Below are 10,993 nucleotides of genomic sequence, written 5' to 3' on the forward strand. Positions count from 1 at the left end.
GTGTGTAGCTTCATCCTCAACGTACATATCATCCCCCCGTTCTTCAGACACAACCTTGTCCTCAAGGTTGTAATGCTCCTGAAGCTCTTGCCAATCTTCCTACGATGCTTCTTGTCATGAAGAACCTGGCCACTGGACCAATACTTCGCAGCGCGTGCCATTAGCGGTAGCAATCAACTTGGAGTCAATGATCGTGAAGGGAGTGTTGGTGGTTTCCTCGGGTCGCATATCTGGTAGGGGATCTGCGTGAGCTGCTGTAGGGTCTCCCACAAAAGCCTTGAGCAACGATATGTGGAAGACAGGGTGGATACGACTGTGCGCAGGGAGCTTCAGCCTATACACGACTTTACCTAGTCATTCCTGCACCTTGAAGGGTCCATAGTAGCGCTTAGTGAGCTTCGAGTATGTGGTTTCCGACATTGAGATTCGACGGTGAGGTCTCAATTTGACTAGTACCCAATCCCCAATACTGAATTCCTGAGGTCTACGACGAGCATCGGCGGTGAGTTTCATCCTTTGTTGTGCCTTGAGTAGCTTCCGACGAAGCAACTGCAAAACTTCTTCTCGTTGACGAAGCATTTCATCGACCTCCGTCACTACTGCAGCTCCCCCCAAGTACTCTGGAATGGCTGGTGGCTTTCGACCATAGATGATCTCGAAGGGGGTGACCCCAGTACCGGAATGACACGAGGTGTTATAAGACCATTCGACCCATAACAAAAACTGCCCCCACGACGCCGGCTTCCGGTGAACAAAAGCTCGTAGGTACTGTTCTATGATGCGGTTGGCAACCTCCGTCTGCCCATCGGTCTGTGGGTGGTAGGAGGAGCTGAGACGAAGCTTCGTCCCACTTAAAGCAAATAAATCTTGCCAAAACCTGCTGACAAATAAAGGATCCCTGTCAGAGATAATGCTTTGAGGCAAGCCGTGCAAACGAATGATCATGGTTGTGAACAGCTCCGCCACTCGTCTTGCGGAATGTTTAGTGGGTAACATACCCAAATGGAGCCCCTTAGAAAAGCAATCCACCACGACGAGGATGCATGTATTGCCCCGATATGATGGTAACCTCACAATGAAATCCATGCTGAGGTCTTCCTATGGCTGATACGGCACCGGAAGAGGGCACAAGAGCCCTGCCGGTTTGCGGTTATCGTATTTTGTCAACTGGCATGTGACACAAGCCGCAACGAATTTGCAGACATCCTTGCGCATGGAACTCCAAGTAAAGTTTTCTTGAAGCCTTTGTAGGGTTTTATGAATCCCATAATGACCTCCGGTGGGGGTACTGTGAAATTCTTCCATGAGTAAGGGAATGATGGTGGATTCCGATGGAAGCCAAAGACGCTGCTTGTGCATGATCAGGCCATTCTCAAACTTATACTCTGGGGCTATCGTGGGTTCCTTTTGGAGTTTCTCTCGTAATGCCAATGCTTCAGGAAGAGTGACTAACTCCTTCTTAAGATCAGCAAGAAAGGCGAACTGGGGTATGGATAGTAGATACAAGGAAGCCTGGGCGTCTTCAGCAGCAACTCGAGATAATGCGTCTGCGACGCCGTTCTCACGCCTTGGCCGATACTGAATGCTATACTCGAATCCCAATAGCCTGACGAGGTATCGATGTTGCTCCGGCGTTTGTACCGCTTGAGTCATAAGGTTCCTCAAACTTTGGTGATCAGTGAGGATCACGAAAGGGTGACCTAACAAGTAATGTCGCCACTTTTTAACAGCCATGGTAATAGTTGCAAGCTCTCGAATGTAAGTGGAGGAGGCATGAAGCTTTGGGCAAAATTCCTTGCTGTAGAACGCTACCGGATGTCCATTTTGTGAGAGTACTGCTCCTACGCTGGTGCCTGAGGCATCTGTCTCTACCACAAAAGGTATATCGAAGTTAGGAAGCGCTAATACGGGTGCTGTTGAGACTGCCTCTTTTAAGGAGATGAAGGTCGTGGTGGCTGAGTCTGACCACTGAAATTGACCCTTACAAAGCAACTGGGTGATAGGTGCCGCCATTTTCGCATATCCTTTAATGAATCTTCTATAAAAGCCTACCAATCCGAGGAAGCTTCGCAATGCTTTCACTAATTGCGGTAGAGGCCACTCATGAATAGCCTGTAACTTTTTCGGGACTGGTTCAACTCCATTGCCGGAGACGAGATGTCCCAGGTACTCTAGTTGGGACTGGGCAAAAGCGCATTTGGGTCGTTTCAAGGAGAACTTCCCTGAAAGCAAAAGTTTGAACGCTGTTTCGAGGTGACCCACATGGTCTGCCATGGTTTTACTATAGACCAACACATCATCGAAGAAGACGATGACGAATCTGCGCAAACAGGGCCGAAAGAGCTGATTCATAGTTGCTTGAAAGGTTGATGGAGCATTACACAAACCAAAGGGCATTACTCGGAACTCGTAATGCCCTTGATGGGTTCTGAATGCCATTTTGTGAATATCGTCATCTTTCATAAGGATTTGGTGGTAACCATGCATTAGATCCAACTTAGAGAACCACCGTGCCCCGCCAAGCTCGTCTAACAACTCGTCAATGGTTGGTATAGGGAACCTGTCGCGAATGGTGATGGCGTTGAGAGCCCGATAATCGACACAAAATCGCCATGATCCGTCCTTCTTCTTCACCAATAACACGGGTGATGAAAAGGGACTGGCGTTGGTTCGTATGAATCCTTTATCCAACATTAAGCTCATTTGCTCCTCTATCTCTTTTTTTGATAATGCGGATACCGATATGGTTTCACGTTGACTGGTGTTGCTTCTAGAAGAATGTTAATGGCGTGGTCAGTGTCTCGTGAGGGTGGCAGTTCCAGTAAGGGCTGAAATAACTATGAATACTTATTAATCAGCTCCTCAACTTCAAGAGGTAACAAGTTGATATCAGGTTGTGAGGTTTGACAAGGTTCCAATTGAATGTGGAACATCATACTAGTGCCATTTGTATGTATCATACGACGAAGCTGAGAGGAAGAGATAGATTCAAGAGCTTGTTCGTGTTCACCACGTAGTTACACAAGGTGACCGACAACCATGAATTTCATAGTGAGGGTGGTGTAATCCGTCAACACCGGTCCCAGCGTTTTCAGCCATTGGACTCCCAAGACTAAATCAGCACCACAGATAGGTAAAACATGGAAATTGATGACGAATGGGTGTTGCTGGATAGTTACCTCAACGTTAGGACATGTGTGCTGGCACTGAAGTTCCTCACCGTTGCCCACCGTGACCCGCAAAGGTGAAGTCACCGCTGTCGTTAAGCCCACTGACATAACCACCCTGTGGTGCACGAAATTATGCGTGCTACCACCATCTATCAATATGCTTACTGGTTGGCCATGAATATACCCTTGCATCCGTAATGTTTCCGGTACCACGTGTCCGGATAAGGCATTGAAGCTCAACTGCACAGGAGGTGGCTCTGGTACGATCTCCGGCAAGGTTAACTGTGGATCGTGGGATTTTGGAACTTCATCACTATCTTCCATAATGAGCAGGAACAAGGAGGAAGAACACTTATGACCGCGTGAATATTGTTCATCACATTGGAAGCATAATCCCTTTTCTTTGTGCATTGCTAATTCCTCTGGCGTGAGACGTTTAAAAGGAACTGTGGACGAGTTGGTACGCGTCGGTGTAGGTAACAATGGAGTAGTAGATAAGGGTGTAGATGCTGAATGTTGGCGAGAGTTTGAAGACGCTCCTGCAACTGGTCGAAACGCTATTCGAGCATTGTTTTGCTTCTCCTCATGTAGCCTAGCGTAAGCTACTGCTTGGCTTATGGTTGCTGGTTGCATGACTTGAACTTCTCGACGAATCGTAGGTATCAAACCCGAGATAAAACAGCTTAAAGCCATGGGAGCAAGTAAACCAATAATTCGATTAGCTAGAGTTTCAAAATCGGAGAGGTAACTGCTTACCGTCGACCTCTGTTGGAGCTTGCATAGCAATCCCGTTGGATCCTCATAAGTGGTTGAAGCAAATCGTGAATGGAGGGCGTGAAGGAATGCAGGCCAGGATGATAATTGACCATTTCGGTGCATTCATTGGAACCAAGCTAATGCTTGTCCTTCCATGTAAAATGATGCGATGGTGAGCCTCTCATGATCTGGAGTTGTGTGATACTCGAAAAATTGCGTAATTTTAAAGATCCAACAAGTAGCATCGGAGTCGTCGAACCTTGGTACATCCAGCTTCATCCGATGTGGCGCTGCGATAGGTCCTGACGCCGGGAATGAAGATACCTCAGGCTGTGCTTGCGAAGGATTGAATCTACTAGCTTCGAGATGTGCTAGTCGCTCCGATAACGTCTCCATCTTTGCTTCCACCGTTGCCACGAATTTCGCGAACAATTCCTCCATTTTTTCCGATGATAAAGCTTTCGATCTCGTGCCTTCTGCCATGCGTCAAACCTTGTGCTCAATGAAATCACCAACGATACCTAGCATTCGAGGGCTAGGGAACCTCCCCACTGCGCGTACCCCACGAGGAGATTGAAATTCGTGGAGAAGAAGAAACACAGGTTCAGAGAAGAGAGGGAGAGAAGGAGTTTGAGAGAAAGAAACTTCTGGAATTCTTATTCATGTCCTTTGCAAGTTAGTTACAGCTTTTATAATGGAGGACCCATGCTTAACCATTTACGGTTAGCTGTTATTGCTAAGCCCTAACAATATGAACAATATGTAACTACCTTTCCCGCCACGTTCTACCCACAGCTTGTACCCCATTTCCCCAGCCTTTCCTACCCTAGTTGATAAATGTCCCAATGCTTGGGTAACTGCTTTGTCCTAGCTGAGCATCTTTGGTGCGTAGCTTCATCCTCAACGTACGTATCAGTACCACAATTGGTTCAACCCTAATGAATTGAGCCACACTAAAAACGATATATGCACACAGAATGTTCTGGTGACATACATTCCAAAAAGCAAGACGATTAAGGATTTCAGGGGACTTTAATTTGAGACAATGACATGCATGTAACACAATGCTGCACAAGTGGCATTAACTAGTAAGACAGAGCATGCATATTAACTAACGTGAGATTATTCTAATTTAGTTAGAAATCTCAAGTTTAAATTTTAAATATGTAATTATTTTAAGGTCATTATTTTGATGTGTTTTTTTTTTTTAAAATTAAACTTAATCATATTACTTGATAAAATAAGTCACATGATATTATGTGATTCAACAATACATAATACATAAACGTAATTTATTTTAAAGTCACACAAAAATAATGATTTTTATATTAAATATTCAGAGAAAGAGAGTTGAACTTTTCCAATGTAACAATCATATTTGACTCATCAAACCGGATTGACTCTAATAAAGAATAAATATCGTCTATGCTAAAAAAGAGTGGCATTGACTAGCAAAACGTGACATTCCATAATGGCGTGGTTTAAGAAGAAACGCGTGGACTCATTGTTTGACAACACGAAAGATAGTTGAAAGAAACATTCGTAACCTTAGGTTAATCCACGGTTGGTGTTTATGGTTTTCCAATGGGCAATGTGGCAACGTAGGACACATAAATGAAGAAAGCCCCCCTTTGTGTGTGTGGATGGGCTATGTGTGGTTTCAATTTTGATCTGACTCGCTTTCATTATGATCTGGTCTAAAAATACTTTGATGAAAATCTTGGGAACAAAATTTGAAGGATATTTTATCCTTTTGATTAACGTTGTCAAATTGTCGTCCAAAAAAAGTTCTGAGCACCATGTCAGAACATATCCTTATCAACGAAGGAGGGAAAATCCAAGAATTTCAGCATCCTTTGGCGATCTATGTTTGTTCTTTCATTAATTTATACTTCAATAGTGACAAAAATTAGAAGACTCTAGAGTAGATTGGTCGAAAGAGATTGATGATACCGCCAAACAAGTTTAATTCTTGCATGTCTTTTGGATTGCTGCTCTTCTGTAAATGAACTTGCTATATGACATGCAATGAGACTGAATATGCTAAACATATAATGAGAATAAATATGCATTTATATTTTGTCTCCAATGAAAGTGTTTTTTTCTTTGTGTGTGTACAAAGGGGGCAAACCGATATCGAAAAGACACTTTCAATACCATCGGGTTAGATGCCAATGGCATATTGAGGTTGCTCGTAGAGATCCACCCAAGTAGTTTTATCCTGTTGTAAACCGCAAGTAATTTTATCATGTTGTAGCTACTCAACTAATCTCGGAAGTCAAAAAATTTCCTTGATAAAGGTTTGCTCACCAAGCAAGATTTTAGTGGCTTTAAGGAGAATTGGACCCGCATCCATGGAGAATGATATTTAACTCCCAATCATTGACCACTTGTGTCAACTTGCATTTACTCTGAAAGTGACCTCTAAACCAGCTACAGTAGTTTCAAACATATGGGCAATTTCTAATTTTCCGGAAAATGAAAGGTGCTTTGATAAAAATCTGTCTCAGTTACTGAATTTTGCTTATCAACTTACCATTGATTTAATCCTTTCAGTGGCTCTTAGCAAGAGTGAAAATGAAAATTTATGGTAATGTGCTTGGATAAATAGAAATGAAGGCATTAAATGGAAATATGAAAAATGAAAAATGTGCTAGGAGTTTTGGACTCAAAAAAGTGTCCAGTGTCCAATACCTTGTCAATTTTCAATCTTCTACTTTTCACCTTCTAATTTTCGATCACTCCATCAAGCTCTAAAAAGAGCAACTCCACTTTTCCCGTGAATGAAACTATGAAAGAGATGTTTGTGAGCAAAGGGGAAAGTTACAAGTTTGCACTTTGATACCTACAATTTTCAGTTTTCATTACTGTGGCACTTTCAACAAGTTAATAATGTACTTTCATGCAGAATTTTGTTGTCAAAAACATGTCACTTCCGATATTCACACAACTATTATTTTACTACAGGTGGTGTTGTTATTGTTAAAATTATGGCGCTTTTGAATAAATGAAAGGACCAACCAATTTTTCTGTTTGTAAGTCCGCCCTATTCAAAAGTAACATTGGTTCCCACTAAGTAGTCCACATTATATGGTTCTCATATGCCCCTAAGAGCAATTTGTGGATTTAATATTTGGAAAATGTGATGCTCTTTTTCCTACATAAGCACCATGAAAATTCTATTACCAATTTTTTTCTATGATGGGAAAAATCAAAAGTTTTTATTTTTCCATCAATTTACATTCACCTTTCATTGTAAAAGAATATCTAGAAGTTAACTAGTCATAAATTAACCATATCTGAAAAAGTGGACCCTGACCCAGGAATACAATGCCTGAAACCTGTGGAGGAACAAATAGATTGATCAACCTAATTGCTCTAGAAGTTCAATATTTTAAAAATACATACGCATAAATAGAAAATCTGCCAAATCTATTATAACACAAACTTCTTCCTTTAATGCATACCATTTTGCAAGCCATTCTATTTTAATCTTAAAAAGATATAAGCACTAACATCAAAAGCTATGCTTATGTAAAAAGTTGTGTGTTTCCTTCGACCGCAACATCATCATATGTTCTTTAGTTCTGCTAGCTTAGTTAAATTCAAATAAACATTATAGTCCATATGGAATCTAGAAGAAACGACAAACCACCATTAGTGTTGTCAGACCCTAATTTCATCTAGGAAATATCGTTCGATATGATATTTTGATTCTTGTTAGTCGAATTACGATATTTGGCGTGAGTTACAGTGCGAAGCAAGGAATCACTCAGTGTTTTGATCAAGAAAACAAAAAGATACCAAGGAAGGGGGCAAAAGGGTCTTTTTTGGATTTTTCTAGACCCTTGCTCGGCCTGGCTAGCATCTGGGTCACCTGGGCCATGAAATGGCTTCGTGCCTAAGCAACCAGCTCGCCTGGCCGAGCTCATTCCTTCAGGGCTAAGTAACTAGCTCGCTTGGGTGAACTTCCCCTGCCCTAAAATGGTTTTTTCCTATAAATAACCATGTTGAGGGAAGGGCTTAAGGGTTCAGAAGTTGGAAAAAGAAAGGGAAAGAGAGACATAAGAGAAAAAAGGAAGAAAAGCGAAGTCGAGGTGCTACCGAATCACGACCATGATTATTCCCTACATCGTTCTCTTGTTCTATGTCCCTCGTGCAACAGTCAGTTAGTTTTTTTTCCAAGAGTTGAATGTAATCTATGTACCCTTATGGGTCCCCTCTGTTGTTATGTGCATATTCATCTTCTCCATTTATCATCAGTGATCTCATTTTTATTTGTAAATTTTAATCCTAACCGATCATTAGTGTCGTAAAATTGTCTTTAAAGAGATTGAAAGTTAATAAACAAAACCAAAATAAAAAACCAACTCATAACTAAACTTCTCTCCATCAAATATCATTTGAGATCGTTTCAAGATCCAATGCCTTAATGACCTTCTTGTTTGTAATAAAAATGAATCTCTCAAAAGCATAAAACCAACTCAACACACAAATTTTCTCACTTTAAAGATCTACATTGGTCTGAATTCTTCATCGCACCTGAGGATACGTAGGAGCAAGGGCAACCCCCTTGTCAATCCCAAAAGAAATGAAAAATATAAAAAGAGAAAATAAATAATTTTGAAGTCACGCTGTGCACACTCAATTAAAAGCTGCTATCCCTTGTGACGGACGCGTGGGATGCTAATACCTTCCTTATGCGTAAACAACTCCCGAATCCTTATTTTCAAAATTCGTAGACCTCTTTTTGGTTTTTCTAACGTTTTCCTTAAATAAACGTTGGTGGCGAATCCCACTGATGTGTCATTATTTTCTCCTATTTCTTAACCCTTTTTGTCACCATTTTAATTACTGATTAGCCTTAATTGTCAAATTAATTATGCACTTTTATCATTTGGGCCTACTGGACTAATTTTGTGTTTTTAATTTAATTTCAGGAGAATTATAAGCAATTGGGCTTGAATCCAGAATTGGGCTTGGACTTGATGAGAGCAAACAATTTTATTTTATCAAATCTTATCTAGATTTTATCTCATCTAGATATTATTTCATCCAATCTTATCTTATCTTATCTATATTTTATTTCATCTAGATTTTATTTTATCAAATCTTATCTTATCTTGTCTAGATTTTATTTTATTTATGAGCTTGGACTTAAAACAGATTTGTAAGCTTTGGGGCTGAGAAACTATATAACAGCACCAAGGTTTTAGTTTTAGGAGAGTTTTTCGTTTTAGAGAGGAGAATAATTTTAGGTTTTGCAATTCCAGTTTTTACTGTTCATGCGTACTATTCACGTAGCAATAAAATTCGTTTTCTGCTTCAATATGCAATTTCGTTTTCTGCTTCAATCTGCAATTTCGTTTTCTACTGATTAATGGAAGGCTAAGTCTCCAGCGTTGTTTTCTCTTGAGGATCAAGCACAACTCTCTTTGAGGTTTTATTATTACTATTGAATTCAGATCAGTTTTCCTCTTCACCAATTACTCTGTATTTGTTGCTATTAATCCATGCATGCTTAGTGCTTGATTAATTGTCTCTGCGCTTAATTTACGTTCATGCTTAATGATCAGTTTAGTTCATGATTAATTGGTGTATGTGTTGCTTAATCACATAATGACAGCCTTATGTTAAATTTCGCTTAGTAATTTAATTTAGGGTTGGATTAAGTGGTTGAACTGATAAAGGATAAATTCTCATAACCTAGGATAAGAGACTTGCTTGTGAATCAAGGGGAAACAACATGTTTTAATCCTGTTATTTTCTAATTAAAATTTGCTCGCTATTTAAATTACAAAAACAATCAACCCCCCCAATTTGTTACTGTTTTATTACTATCTGTCATGAACGTTTGGTTGACCATTGCTCGTTGGGAGACGACCTAGGATCACTTCCTAGATACTACATTTTTAATGTTTATTTGATTCGGGTACGACCTTGATTACCCATGCGTTTTCATTTTAGAAGACACACCTTTTGTTGGACAAGTGGCCTCAATAACTTAAGAGGGAGGTGAATTAAGTCTTACAATTCCCACTAACAAACTTTTAACCCCCTTCTAAATGATAGGCTCAGAATGCAGAAGAAGAAGCAATAATCAATTTAATAGTGTTCTTTAAACATGCAAGACAAAATTGATTGGAATAAAATAAATGAGATAAGGGAAGAGAGAAATGCAAACTCGATATATACTGGTTCGACCACTTCCCATGCTTACGTCCAGTCCTCAAGTAACCCACTTGAGATTTTCCACTATCTTTGTAAAAATCCTTTTTATAAATTTTGAACACCCAAGGAATCCCTTTCCCTTGTGTTAAGGAAACTCACAATTCAAGAGACAACCGGTCTCTTGATTACAATTGACTTTCTGAGAAGAACAGAAAGATTTCTCTCCTTTAGAGTGGATAATACAATTTGAAGTTCCTGGATGAACTCTCAATAGATTTGCAAGTGTTTGCCCAAGAGTTGTTGAGAGAGCATTTGACAATGAAGTTCTCTTGGAATATCTCTCTCTTGCTTTTTGAAATCAGACACACATATATATAGGCTCTTCGGGCCTTATCAAAATGGTTTGAAGAGATGTGTCTTTTCAAAAAGCTTTTCTGAATTTTTTCACTGGTAATCGATTACACAGTTATATTTTGAAGGGTCATGACTTTTGAATTTAAATTTCAAGAGTTCCGTTGCTGGTAATCGATTATAAACATTTGGTAATCGATCACAGGTTCAAAATTCAAATTGAAAACACTTTTTAACAGTTATTTTTCAAAATTATCTTTTGGTAATCAATTACATTGCCTGGTAATCGATTACTAGAGCCTTGGATGTCTTGGAAACACTTTGTTTGGAGGTAAGGCTTGATCTTGAGTTAATCTTGAAGCAAGGCTTTGTTTGTTGAAGCAACCTTGTATTAATCTTGAAGCAATGCTTATCCTTTGAAGCAACCTTGTTTGAAGTAGAAGGCGCTCTGGTGGGCCTTTCTGCATGGAAACCTTAATGAGGAGGTTTACATGACTTTGCCTCCTGGTATGCACTCAACCAAGTCTAATCAAGTTTGCATATTA

This window comes from Glycine soja, chromosome 1 (genome assembly GCF_004193775.1).
Source record: "Glycine soja cultivar W05 chromosome 1, ASM419377v2, whole genome shotgun sequence".
Lineage (NCBI taxonomy): Eukaryota > Viridiplantae > Streptophyta > Magnoliopsida > Fabales > Fabaceae > Glycine > Glycine soja.